The sequence below is a fragment of the Orcinus orca genome, chromosome 13 (genome assembly GCF_937001465.1).
Source record: "Orcinus orca chromosome 13, mOrcOrc1.1, whole genome shotgun sequence".
NCBI classification, from domain to species: Eukaryota; Metazoa; Chordata; class Mammalia; order Artiodactyla; family Delphinidae; genus Orcinus; species Orcinus orca.
The window spans coordinates 75,911,847-75,926,701 of NC_064571.1; the positions used below are offsets into that span (position 1 = coordinate 75,911,847).

Here is a 14,855-nt window from a genome sequence, read left to right on the forward strand (position 1 = left end):
TTGCAGTTTTGCTTTCTGTGTTGCCTAGGAAATATTTTTTGTTACTACCTTTGATACCCAGATTATCAGACTTAGAGCAGTCTGGCTGAGGATAGCCCCTTTCAGTTCCAACCTTGATCTCCTTTTATTGCCAGTCCTTAACATTTTCTTAGGAAAAATTCCCACTTTTGTCTGGTTTTCTCAATTCCTAACAGGTTAAACATAGAGTTACCATATGACCCAGCAATTCTACTCCTAGATATATACCCAAGAGAGGTGAAAACATACGTCCATGCAAACACTTGAACGTGAATGTTCATAGCTGCATTTTTTCCAGTTTTATTGAGATATAATTAACATACTGCATTATATAAGTTTAAGGTACACAGCATAATGGTTTGACTTATATTGTGAAATGATTACCACAATAATTTAGGTAACATCCATCATCTCATATAGATACCAAAAAAAAAAGATAAAGAGAAAAAAATTTGTTTTCCTTGTGATGAGAACTCTTAGGATTTACTCTCTTAACTTCTATACATACCATGTAGCAGCGTTAACTATAGTCATGTTGTACATTACATCCCTAGTACTTACTTATCTTATAACTGGAAGTTTGTACCTTTTGACTCCCTTTATCCAATCCACACACCCCCCACCTCTGGTAACCACAAATCTGATCTCTTTTTCTATGAGTTTGCTTGTTTGTTTGTTTTAGATTCTACATATAAGTTAGATTGTATGATATTTGTCTGCCTTATTTCACTTAGCATGATGCCCTCAAGGTCCATCCATGTTGTCACATTGGTAGGATTTCCTCCTTTTTTATGGCTAAATGATATTCCACTGTATGTATAAATGCCACATCTTCTTCATCTAGTCATCTGTTGATAGACACTTAGATTGTTTCCATGTCTTAGCTATTGTAAATAATGAGGCATAATCTCATTATTCATAATAGCCAAAAAGTAGAAATAATCCAAATGTCAACGACTGATGAATCAATAAAACAAAGAGTGGTGTATTCATACGATGGAATATTTTTTGGCAATAACAAACAATGAAGCCCTGTTAGATGCCACAACAGGAGGAACCTTGAAAACATTATGATAAATGAAAGAAGCCAGTTATGAAATACCATATATTATATGATTCTATTTATATGAAATGTCTATAATAGGCAAATCTATAGAGACAGACAGTAGATTAGTGGTTGCTTAGGCCTGGGAGGGAAATGGGGACATTGGATGGTGATGGCTAATGGATAACAGGATTTCTTTTTGGTGTGATGAAAATATTCTAAAATTAGATTGTGGTGATGGCTGTACAATTATGTGACTGTTCTAAAAACTGTTGAATTGTATGCTTTAATTGGGTGAATTGTATGGTATGCGAGTTATGTCTCAACAGAGCTGTTAAAAACTCTGTCCATTTAACTACATTAGCAGATCTAATGAGAAAAATCTGCATGTTCTATCAATTGGTGCATATTTATATTAGAACTGGAAGTGGCTTTGGATAACGTTACCGTCTTATTCCAAAATAGTCTCTCCACTGGCTACCACCACTCTCATTTCCAAGGTAATTAACGTGACCCTGCATTGTGTCCAAACTCAGGGTAAAATCCTTAAGTATGGCCCTTACTGAACAACAAATCATTCCACTCTTAGAGACCCACCATAAGACAGAGAGTGCATCCGGAGGACACCCGTGGTGTAACCCCAGCCTGCAACTGAAAGGGCCCAGCCTTTGTCATTCCTGAGCTGGTTTGGCCTCTCTAGTCCAGAGGAATAATGGACACATGAATATTGCCAGTGAGAAAAGAGAAAAGGATACGAAGTTTCCAATATGCGTCTAATTTTGTCACGATTCAGGCTGGTCAGACCCTGTCCTGGATGTAAAGCCAGGAATGATAAACAGCTTTGTCAGACAGCTAGAAGACAACATTCACTTTTAGGGCCTTGAGCTCTCCAGGCAGCCCAGATAGAGCCCATTCTCCAATTTTCAGCTCACCCGACTCAGATGACTTTACAGGAAATAGAAACGTTTCTAGGTATTTAGTTATATAGAGAGACCTGATACTGAAAATAACTCCTAGGCTTATGCTGCTTGGGCACGGACTATTCAGGAGACCTCCTGGAAGTATGCAGAAGACGGGGAAGGGAAAATAGCAAATATCAAGTGAGATGAAGTATTGCATAATGTAAACTAAAAAAAATTTTGTCTAAGGCAATTATGCTTTTATTTTCCAGAATAAATAAGGTCACATGAAGTTAAATAGTTTGTCTAAGTGGTTAGGTAGAGATTTGTTAAAAATCATGTAAAGAGAAATAGGCACTCAGATTGGAAGACATGAAAGAACAGGATTTTTTTTTTGGGGGGGGGGGTACACGGGCCTCTCACTGCTGTGGCCTCTCCTGTTGTGGAGCACAGGCTCTGGACATGCAGGCTCAGCGGCCATGGCTCATGGGCCCAGCCGCTCCGCGGCATGTGGGATCCTCCTGGACCGGGGCACGAACCTGTGACCCCTGCATTGGCAGGCGGACTCTCAACCACTGCGCCACCAGGGAAGCCCAAGAACAGGATTTTTAAAGAAAAGCACGTAGGGAGGAATATTAATTCAGTAACTCGGTTGACAAGGCTGTGGACCATAGGTTAAAAAGCAGTAGCACTGGCCTATGTCTAAACATTGACACATTTCTGACCTTTCTTGCGTTCACCAAGGATGCAGATGAATAAATACATACAGCTTTTATGAGAAGAGCTAAGTCCTCTGGCACGGTTCTGGGGAGAGTCTGATTTACTTGGAGGACAAGTGTCATCTTCAAGACAAGATGTATCAAATGTACTCTGAATTTCTTATAACTAGACAGAGTGACAGCCTTCCCTGACCCTTACCATCTGTCTGGATGAGGTGTCCTCCTTCTGTGTTCTGACAGCACCCTGGACCTACCCTTACTATTACACTTGAATTATTTTCTAAGCTTTTTATTTTTTTTATCTGCTTTCCCCACTAGACAAGGAACTTCTCAGAAACTAAAACATTGTTGGCCATTGTGTGGTTTTCAGTTTTCGAGAGCCTCTTATCAGAGTCACTAAGGCAGGCATACTTTCCCACCTCTGGTAGCGTTTCAATTTCAGGAGTTCTGTAAGGCAGCTGGCTCCTTCCCAGATTTGGTGATTCAAAGGTTAACACCATACCAGGACTCTGCCGTAAGACCTTGGGGTAAGTCAGATTGTTGTACAATACTGAGTTTCACTAATGGCTGGGCTCCGAGATGGATGCCTTTCACAGAATTGCTCACTAGAGTGGGTTTAGTGTCATTGCATTGGCTTCAAGTCACATGTTTTTCAGATGGCATTGTCACATGGCCTTTGGACATTAGAAATGCGCTCCCCCCAGTTGGGCACCCACATGAGCTTTATCTGTTATTTCAGCCATGTTTATGTGAGACGTTTAAGAAACAAATTACTCAGTGACAACCATAGGACCTGAAAGAATTCAAGCACCTCCCTATTGCCTCTCTTCATGGGAGGGGTGGGTGGGGGCAGGGTAATATAGCCATTGAAAATTCTGATTTTTCTCCCAGATATGGAATCAGAAATTTTATTTTCTTCCTTGTATGTTTCAGACCATCAAACCTAATCCCAGATCTTGTCTTCTTTTGTTTGTTTGAACTCATTCTCTTTCTCTGAATGGAAATCTCACCAAATCTTTGGGTGATGATCTTTTCATTTACACCACTTAAGTAAAAGTTACAATAGACACAGTTTCTGTTTTCTGGGCTGCCTCTGTCAGTGCAGACACTATGTACGTTTGAATAAAGAACAGTAAATAAAGTCCGTGAGTGCCCCTAAGCAGCATCAGCCTGTGTGAGCCAGTCTTTTATCTCCAGAGTTATAGGAGCTCCTTCTGCCTCTGCTGCTGAGGCTCCTAGGATAAGAGACCAGCAGACAGACATGCAGCATTCTGTATTTCAGGAAATACACATAGATGGACTTTGGAGTGAAGAAATGGTATTTGTGGAAACCTTTGCCCAGAGTTGTACATCTGTGTGCCACGTGGCAGGGATTTCTCTGACTCTGGAACAGAGAACAAAGAGCATTTTAGTTAGTCACGCTGATGAAAACACCAAAGAAGCAGAACTCACAGGTGTGTGAGTAACAATAATGTACTGCCAGTCCCCACCCCTCCTGGAGGACCACCTGTCGTGTCTTCAGCTCCTCAAGTAGAGATTTCTTGAAGCATTCCAGCTCCAAATCTGTTTTTTTTTTTTCTTTATATCTATTTTTGGATGAGTTGGGTCTTCGTTGCTGCACCCGGGCTTTCCCTAGTTGCAGCGAGTGGGGGTCTACTCTTCGTTGCGGTGCGCAGGCCTCTCATCGCACTGGCTTCTCTCGTTGCGGAGCACGGGCTCTAGACACGCGGGCTTCAGTAGTTGTGGCACACGGGTTCAGTAGTTGTGGCTCACGGGCTCTAGAGCACAGGCTCAGAAGTTGTGGTGCACTGGCTCAGTTGCTCCGCAGCATGTGGGATCTTCCCGGACCAGGGCTTGAACCCGTGTCCCCTGCATTGGCAGGCGGATTCTTACCCACTGCGCCACCAGGGAAGTCCCAAATCTGGGGTTTTAAAACAGTAAAACTATTATAATATCAAAACCATCACCCAGGCCCTAGTGATCCATTTTTAATGATGACGAGCTTAGCGCTTTCATGGAATCATAAAACCTCAAGGAAGCCAAAAACCTGGAAGTCAGTGTTTCCCACCTCGGTGGGGCTGAGGGGGTGCCTAAGATCCAGTGTCACAAAGCCTCTCGGAGGCCCAACAAGCCCCACAACACCTGGAGTGCGTCTTTAAAACACATGACTTATAAATATAATAAATTTTCTTGGTAGAAAGATTTTAAATTATATAAAATCATTAAGGCATTTTCATAATCCCACAACAGCACATTTTGTTCACCATGCTCTTTTGTGATTAAAGATATAATTGACACATTAAATCTTACAGAATAAAACAGAGAAATGTGGATTTCTACTTTTGATGTTTAAATCCTGGATTTTGCCACTTATTTCATAAAACATCAAAGCATGCTTGGACAGGGACCTTCTTCAAGATAGGCCGTATATTACAATAGGCTGTAAAAAATTGCAAAATCAAGCCAGCTCCATGAGAGTGTGCACAGCATGACATTCTCTGAAGATCCTGGCGAGGCCGAGAAAATCCTGCACTCCTAATTGCCTAAATCCTACTTTCGTCACTTGCTGGGCACAGTCCGTAATCAGTGGAAGGATTCTGGAGGTGTGTGATATTACCCCTGAGTTCTTATCACAGACGCTAAAATTCAGACAATTAAATTTGAGAGAAAGCAATCTCGAGGAGTTGAAAACAGAGTGATTGAGGTTTGTGGATTAGTGCTGATCTTGGACTGATTAGAGCTGCCAGCAGAAGCCTCCAGCTGCCCTGAAGAGGTAAAGAGGCAGATCTTTGGAGGGCAGTTTCTAATCTTATGTGAAGTGATCTGGGTTTAGAAGGGAGTTCTGCCAAGAATGAGGATCAGCTAAGCGCTAAGCTAAGTTCTCTTGGCCTTAACGCCATGTATTTATTGAGACGCCTGCTTTGGAGGGATCTTTAGTTGTTCTGTAAACTCTGCAGACCCAGTGGACCATCTGAAGGCAGGTCTACTTGCAAATAAGCACCCCCTGGGTATGAGATAAATGGGTATATACCCTTGCCTTTTTTTTACCTTGCTTTTCATTGCATTCTTCAATTTCCAGCTCTGAAATGTAACAGAGAAAAAAAAAATCAGCACCTGTCCTGGCTTCAGTTTTGTTATCTGAACAATTACAGGGTCGGTTGGATGGGCTCATCACTGAGTACCCTCCCCGGTTCTGCATTCTCTGGTCTGTGGTTCTAAAAACTAAATGTCCTAGGCAGGAGCAGTGTGATCTCTACTCGGGTCAACAGTGCTGGCCTTTTGAAAAAGCTGGGCTGTTTACTAAAGCAGTGCTTCAGTGACTGCCCCTCTAAACCCAGTTCTTCGCTTGTCAATTAAAGTGTAGGAAGTGGGACTTCCCTGGTGGCGCAGTGGTTGAGAATCTGCCTGCCGATGCAGGGGACACGGGTTCGAGCCCTGGTCTGGGAAGATCCCACATGCTGCGGAGCAACTCGGCCCGTGAGCCACAACTACTGAGCCTGCACGTCTGGAGCCTGTGCTCCACAACAAGGGAGGCCGCGATAGGGAGAGGCCCGTGCACCGCGATGAAGAGTGGCCCCCGCTTGCCGCAACTAGAGAAAGCCCTCGCACAGAAACGAAGACCCAACACAGCAAAAATAAATAAATAAATAAATAAAATAAATAAAGTGTAGGAAGTAAGGGCCACCAGCAAGGGGGCTTCAAAGAATAGGAAAGGAAAGAAAGAGGATGTGGGTGAGAGGCAGTACTTTTGCTTTTTAAAAAAATAATAATTTCTTATTTTTATCTTTTTGAGTTTCAAATGCACATTACTTATTAACTGATTACCACTTTTGTTTGCATATGGTGCATTACCTTAATTTTTTAGGAAGCATTTTGTTAAATGACTTCTACAATAGTTTTTCCTTAATTTCAACATTCTCCTGAAAGGGTCTTTAAGGTACTTGGAATGCATGCTACCTTTCAGAAAGCTTCATTACTTAGCTCTCTAACAACTGTGAGGTGGGAAGTTTCAATTCTTTCTTTTGAATAAAGAGGAAACTAAAACGCATAGATATTAAGCACATCAGGGAAGCAGAATTAGTCTTGCTTATAGGGTCATTAAAAGGTGTACAATTTACAATTCTGTCGGAGAGGGAAGGGAGTTTCAGCCATGAGTAAAATCACATGGATGTCTAAATACCCTGCAGACTGCTGCTCTAAGGTGGATAGATGACTGCGGCAGCATCTAGACAAATACCCAGATAATTTTATTTTCCCCACTAGGTATCTTTCTTCTAGGCTAACTGTCTTCAGCCAGCTGCCTTGTCCCTTCTTTATGCTTCAGCACTGACGACCCATAAAGGTTGAAAATTGAAGCTGTCCCCTTGCATCTCAGGCCAAAATTGCAACTCCTTCAGATCTCCCTGGAGAGCAAAGTGAAATCAAATCAACAGTGTTATAGAAAGCTAACTGCCCAGGATGTAGCTCAGGACCCCAGGTGAGTTAGGTCATCTCTGACCTCTCCCCCGAGGCCTTGGTTAACTCTGAGGGTATGAAATGGAACTGAGTGAGGCCTTCTCCAGAGATCAAAGATGAGGGGGTCAAGAAAAAAAGACCCATTCCCAAAAACCGGAGAACAACTTTCTTGAGTAGTACAAATCCATTCAGTAGAATCTTTGTTATTAGAATCAGAGAATGGAAGAAACTCTGTGAAGTCATCCAATTTGTCCCCTGCTTTCAAATAATTAACAAGCATTCATCGAATTACTCCCTGCACCCTCAGGCATCTACCGGGATGGAATCCAACCCATAGCACTTTTCAAGACGGGAATTATCTCAAAGTATCCTTTGGTAATCTTTGCCAATGTCTCACCAGCGTCAGCCACCCAGTTAATATCTAACCTAAATCACTCCTGCTACTTATTTAAGCCTTTTTTTTTTTTTTTGGATACCTTAGGAGATGTGAGAAAACAGCAAGTATCCTTTCCTGGAAACTTCTCAATGCTGTGATTCAGAGTGAACAGAGCATGCAAGGGAGAATCTCAAAGAACGTAGACTGTTTAATTTTCCCAATAAGAAAAGAGTCAGGAGTAAAGTTATGTATTTGACTTTCCCATTTATTAGCTCTGTGGTCTTGGACAAGTAATGTAACACCCTTAAGCTTCAATTTCTTCTTTCGTAATAAAAATATAACACTTAAACCGAAGATTATTATAATGGTTTAAAGGAGTAATATATGCAAAAAAAAAATTTGTCAACTGTGAAGTGTAATACAGATACAGTAAAATTTTTCATTGTTATGAGGATTAAGTCAGAAGAATAATGGTAAAATAAGTGTTGGGAGGATGTAGAGAAATTGGAACCCTCGTTCATTGCTCATTGGAATGTAAAACAGTGCAGTACTGTGGAAAGTGGTAGAGTGGTTCCTCAAAACACACACACACACACACACACACACACACACACACACAGAAATACTATATGATCCTACTACTACTACTGGGTATCTACCCCAAAAATTTGAGAAGGATTCAAACAGATATTTTTATACAAGCATTCATAGCAGCACTATTCACAATAGTCAAAATGAAGAAACAACCCAAATGTCCATCCATGGATGAATGAACAGGCAAAATGTGGTATATACATACAATGGAATATCATTCAGTCTAAAAAAGAAATGAAGTTCTGACACACACTACAACATGGAAGAACCTTGACAACGTGATGCTAAGTGAAATAAGCCAGACACAAAAGAACAAAGATTGTATGATCAATTCCAGTTATATAAGGATAGTCAGACTCATAGACACAGAAAGTCAAATGGTTATTGCCAGGGGTTAGGGAGGAGGGGAGAAGAGGAAGTTATGGTTTAATGGGTACGGAGTTTCAGTTTGGGATGATGAAAAATTTCTGGAGATGGATGGTGGTGATAGTTGCACAGTAGTGTGAGTGTGCTTAATGCCACAGAGCTGTACACTTAAAAATGGTTAAAATGGTGAAGTTTATGTCATGTATATTTTATCACAATGTAAAAAAGAAGATAATGGTCACTACATGGTCCCCACTTGGCAAAGGATATGGGGGATATGAATACAAAAGAAAACATATGGAAGTTACCATTTTGTTAGAAAAACTGGACAATACATAAAACAGTCCAGACTAATAGGCACCACTCTGTGATTCGAAGCTTCTCAAGAGGTGCAAGGAGGCAGTAGTGAGCACACTGGATCGGAGTGACTAGAGAAGGCTGGCTCCGTGGATATGTGGACCTCGACTGGACATAGGCCTTTGAATGAGTACAGTCAAAACTTTATTTCCAGGCTTAGGAAGCATCTTCCCAGCAACTAGCCCTCTTGTCTGCACCTCAGGAAGCAGCCATTTTCCTCCCATTCCAATTTGAACGCCAGGAATCCGGTGCAATAACTGATTCGTTGGCATTTTTTTTTTTTTTTTCCGGTACGCGGGCCTCTCACTGTTGTGGCCTCTCCCATTGCAGAGCACAGGCTCCGGACGCGCAGGCTCAGCGGCCATGGCTCACGGGCCCAGCCGCTCCGCATCATGTGGGATCTTCCCAGACCGGGGCACGAACCACCGCATCAGCAGGTGGACTCTCAACTACTGCGCCACCAGGGAAGCCCTCGCTGGCATTTTATATTGTGTAGCACCTTCATTCCAAGAGACTGCCCAGAGAACTAGAGACAGGCATTCAGCATTATTTTTTTTAATTGAATGATAGTTGATTTACAATATTGTGTTAGTTTCAGGTGTACAGCAAAGTGATTCAAAGTTATGTATTTTTTCAGGTTATTTTCCATTATAGGTTATTATAAGATATTGAATATAGTTCCCTGTGCTATATAGCAAATCCTTATTGCTTATCTGTTTTATGTATAGCAGTTTCTATCTGTTAATTCCCTACTCCTAAGTTGTCCATCACTCATCCCTTTCCCCTTTGATAACCATAAGTTTTCTATGTCTGTAAGTCTGTTTATTTTGTATGTAGATTCACTTTTGTATTAATTTTTAGAGTCCACATATAAGCAATATATATGTATATGTCTTTCTGTGACTTACTTATTATGATAATCTCTAAGCCCATCCATGTTGCTGCAAATGGCAATATTTCATTCCTTTTATGGCTGAGTAATATTCCATTGTATATGTATATATCATATCTTCTTAAAACAATCATCTGTTGATGGGCACTTATGTTGTTTCCATGTCTTGGCTATTGTAAATAGTACTGCTATGAACGTTGGGGTACATGTATCTTTTCGAAGTAGAGTTTTCATCTTTTCCAGATATATGCCCAGGAGTGGGATTGCTGGATCACACGGTAGCTCTATTTTTAGTTTTTTAAGGAAGCTCCATACTGTTCTCCGTAGTAGCTGCACCATCTTATAGTTCCTCCAACAGTGTAGGAGGGTTTCCTTTTCTCCACACCTTCTCCAGAATTTATTATTTGTAGACTTTTTGATGATGGCCGTTCTGACCAGTGTAAGGTGATACCTCATTGTGGTTTTGATTTGCATTTCTCTAATAATTAGTGATGTTGGGCATCTTTTCATGTGGCTGTTGGCCATCTGTATGTCTTCTTTGGAGAAATGTCTATTTAGGACTTATATGCCCACTTTTTGATTGGGTTGTTTGTTTTTTGATATTGAGTTATATGAGCTGTTTGTATGTTTTGTATATTAACCCCTCATTGGTTGCATTGTTTGCAAGCATTTTCTCCCATTCCATAGAATGTATTTTCATTTTGTCGGTAGTTTCCTTTGCTGTGAGAAAGCTCGTAAGTTTGCTTAGGTCCCACTTGTTTGTTTTTGTTTTTGTTTCTTTTGCCTTGAGAGACTGATCTAAGAAAATATTGGTATGATTTATGTCCGAGAATGTTTTGCCTATATGTTTTCTTCTAGGAGTTTTATGATGTAATGTCTTATATTTAGGTCTTTAAACCATTTTGAGTTTATTTTTGTGTATGGTGTGAGGGAGTGTTCTAATTTCATTGATTTACATGTAGCTTTCCAGCTTTCTCAGCACCACTTGTTGAAGAGACTGTCTTTTCTATATTGTATATTCTTGCTGCCTTTGTTGAAGATTAACTGACCTTAGGTGTGTGGGTTTATTTCTGGGCTCTCTGTTCTGTTGCATTGATCTATATGTCTGTTTTTGTGCCAGTACCATGCTGTTTTGATTACTATAGCTTTAAGTGTTTTGATTACTATAGCTTTTAGTGTTGCCAGTACCATGCTGTTTTGATTACTATAGCTTTTAGTGTTGTCTTAAATGCCTATTTGAAACTGGAAACTGAGAGGCATGTCATAGAGTAACCAAAAGGCTGAGTATTGATTGATACATTATCTGGGTTAAGCTAAGGGAATCAGGAGTTAATCATTAATGTCATCAGATACCTACAGTTTAATGCCAGTACAGAGGTACTACGTTGTTGCTCTAAGTACAGTCTTTGCAGTCTACCAGAAAAAAAAATTTTGCTCTGGTTTGGTGATAGCAGAAATAGGTGATTGTAGTGGATTTTACAGAGAATGGGGGCATCAGGCTGAGTAATGTAATGGAAAGAGCAAGACTTTGGTGTCAGACAGACCTGGATTCAGATCCCAGTTCTGCCACTTAGCACCTTGTGAATTTGAAAAGTTATTTCACTTTTCTTAGTTTCTCATATGGAGCATAATAATACCTACATCACTAGGTTTAAGATAAGATTATGGCAATTTTTATAATGTCCCTTAAACATAAAGGGCACTCTAATAATGAGAAGAAAATCAGAAAAGTTTTCAGTAGAGATACCTGTGATTGCTTCTAGATTATAATAAAAATAGCTAACTTTCACGGTACTAATATTTTCCCCAGGAATATTCTAATAACTTTACATTTTGAACTCTTAACCCTCGGGAAAATCCTATCAGATAGGTAGCATAGTTATCCTCACTTTACATTTGAGGAAGCTGGAGCACAGAGAGGTTAAGATACTTGCCAAATGTCACAAAGCCAATAAAAGTTGGCACCGAAGTCCATGTTCTGAACTGTGATGATATAGACCAGAGGTGATATTAGATAGCCTCCTAATGAATGAATTCACTGTGCATAAAAATATGTAACTTTGGTTTTAATAATAAGATGATTAGGAAAAAACAAAATAACATGCATCTTTAAATCTCTGTAGCAAATCATATAATGGTTATTTTATGGTCATATTAAGTTTCTTTTCAGCAGCTAATTCCAAAGATACAGATAATCAAGAAACATAAATCACCATGTCATATTAATAAGATATGTCTTTCTCACATACAGACACTAAAACATTTAAAGACAGAAGTGTGCCAGTTTTTATTGCTTAAGTTCTCATATTTGTGATAATTTTAGAATTCAAAAGTTTTAATATAGATAAGTTCAATGTGTACATTTTTCCAATTAGTATTAAAAAAAAGAAATAGATTATCTCTAAGGATTCAGGTTCCTTTTTATTCACAGTAAGACTAAAATTCTAAAAGATTTACATGGGTAAAGTTGTACATCAAGAATACCAAACATATTGTAGAGGAATGTGGGCTTGCCTTGGTTGCTTACTCACTTACTTGATATAAGTTAGAAAAATTATGGCCCAGAAAACTCCAGAAAAATGGAAAGATGTTTCCCAGAAAAATGGAAAGATGTTTCACTTTTAAGTAATTGAGTAGACCAGTAACCGTAGAGGAAGTTAGAACTATAGTAAAAAACGTATTTCTCAAAAGGACACTAGGCCCCAATGACTCATGATACATAAGTTGTTCAAGACCAAAGAAAAAGCTGAAAAGCTTGTCAATTTGTATCTGGTATAAACTCAGTGCCAAAAGTGGACAAAGATAGGGCTTCCCTGGTGGCGCAGTGGTTGAGAGTCCGCCTGCCAATGCAGGGGACACGGGTTCGTACCCCGGTCCGGGGGGCAGCTAGGCCCATGAGCCATGGCCACTGAGCCTGCACGTCCGGAGCCTGTGCTCCGCAACGGGAGAGGCCACAACAGTGAGAGGCCCACATACCACAAAAAAAAAAGTGGACAAAGATAGGAGAAAAAAAGAAAACTATAAGCCAATCAAGAATTTGGAGAGTTTTAATGTATCAATTGTAATTTATTACATTTTGAGATTTAAGGATAAGATTTCTATGATACCCTTGATAGATGTCAAAAATGTTTTAGTAAAATTTAACACCCATTCCTGATTAAAACAAGAAAGTCTCTTGGTAAAATAGGAATGGAAGGAAACTTCCCTAACTGGACACGGCATATCTAGTAGAAACCTAAATCTCCTTAGCTTGGGCAAATACCAAAGAAGCTTATTTCTCACTTATGTAATAGTCCAAGGTGAGTGTTTCTGGTTAGCAAGCCCTACACACAGTCTTTCAGGTACTCAGAATCCTTGCATCTCGTGGCCCCATCTCCTAGAACCTCATCCTCTATATCCAGCCTTGAAAAGGAGGATGGAGGAGTACACGTGTGAGTTTCTCATGGGCCTGGCATATGTACTGTTCACATTACCCTGGGGAGAACTTAGTCCCATGGCTGTACCCAAGTGTGAGGGAGGCAGAGAAATGGATTCTAGCTGTGCGCTCAAAGGGAAAACTAGAGTGTGGTTTCTGTGGACAGTTAGTGCTCTCTGCCCCAGTCAGCTTCTCTGGCTACCTGTATCTACATACCCTTCTTCACACTCATCTCTTCCCCAAGAGAGATGACCCCAAATCTTATGCAGTTACTGCATTCATCTCAAAGTTTAAGAACTCTGACTGCTGCGCAGTCCAGTCCATCAAATACTTCAAATCAATTATGTAGTTCTTTATGGTTTGGTGACCTATGAACTAAAAAATGTTAACTGCTCCTGCACACCCACACACCAGCACAAGTTAGTGGAGCAGAAAAGGACAACAGCAATAAAAAGTTCCACTTGGAAAGGGGAGAATAGGATACAAACCAAATCTCAGACCAAACACAAAATTAAAATCCTGTTGGATCTGTATCTAAACATGAAATATCTAATCACAAAAGACTGAACTATGAAATATTAAAAGGTGCTGTATAGTAAAAATAGGTTTTAATTATGGATTAGGAAGACCTCTTGAGCATAACACAACATCCAGAAATCTTAAAGTAAAAAATGGACAGATTTGACCTCATAAAAATGTAAAATTTCTGTATCTCAGAAGGTACCTTAAACAAAATTAAAAGGTTTATGTAACAAATATTTATAACATAGCTAAAAGTTGCTTAATATCTCTAATAATCAATAAGAAAAAGGCAAACAACCCAAAGTAAAAATGGAGGCTTTTGCCTTCCAGATGGGAAACTAATTGCACACAGCAATGTTCTCTCCTTCCCCAATCCCATCTATCCTTCTACTCTAAGCCTTGGATTTCTTTTTTGAGTATGGGAATATATACCTTGTTCTGTAAATTCAAAGAGAAAATTTTGGCTAATGAAAATTATGAGAAATTCCTGAGAGTAAAAGAACAAAGGATAAGTTTGAAGAGGGTAATCGCAGCCTGGAATTTGTGCTGGATCCCTTTGGAAAGTACTACCACAGAACATGGGAGAATCACCAGGAATTCCTCCTGCCTACAGGTGGAAGAAGCCAGGAGTAGAAAAGAGTGCTTCAATGCAAATGACAGGAAAATGAGTTGGGGTACCCACAGTGTGTCGTGTGCATCCCACCCTCCTCTCCATCCATTCGGATCTGTCTTTGGACAGGAGCCATGCTGAAGGAGAGGCAGGGCTTGACAATGCCCAGAGATAATGACTGAGCCCAGAATACCAGCCTCTAAGATATTCCATCCAGAGTACATCCCACCTTTTCCCCATTCTCACTGAAAACAGTGGGGAGCACAAACCTCAGTAGCTATTTCTCCACCTCCCCCAAGGCTGGCTGAAAGACTACAAGTATAAAGGATCCAGCAGGGGATCCAAACTACAAAGATAAGCCCACAGTCAAAAATCACCAACATCTGGCATGCAGCCGCCGTGAAAAATAGGTAACAACCCAACAGAATTACAACTATGCAAAAGTTAATAGAGCGATAAGAAAAGGACTTTAAAACAAGTGTGATTAGTGTCTTCAGATATAGGATGATGTCGCAATAATGAATCAGGAACTGTCTGTTATAAAACAAACCAAAGACAAACCTTGGAAGTAAAAAATATAATTATTG

The 14,855-nt window shown here is 40.1% G+C and overlaps 1 long non-coding RNA gene across 1 annotated transcript in view; it reads right to left on the minus strand.

The window, feature by feature from the left end:
* Positions 1 to 302: 302 nt before the first annotated feature.
* The window catches only part of LOC117203236 (uncharacterized), a 32,802-nt gene continuing 18,249 nt past the window's right edge, over positions 303 to 14,855 (minus strand). Inside the window, exons 2-3 of the long non-coding RNA XR_004485927.2 lie at positions 5,730 to 5,762; positions 303 to 4,065 (exon numbers count right to left, since the gene is read on the minus strand). This is a non-coding gene — a long non-coding RNA (uncharacterized LOC117203236). The remainder of the gene's footprint in view (positions 4,066 to 5,729; positions 5,763 to 14,855) is intronic.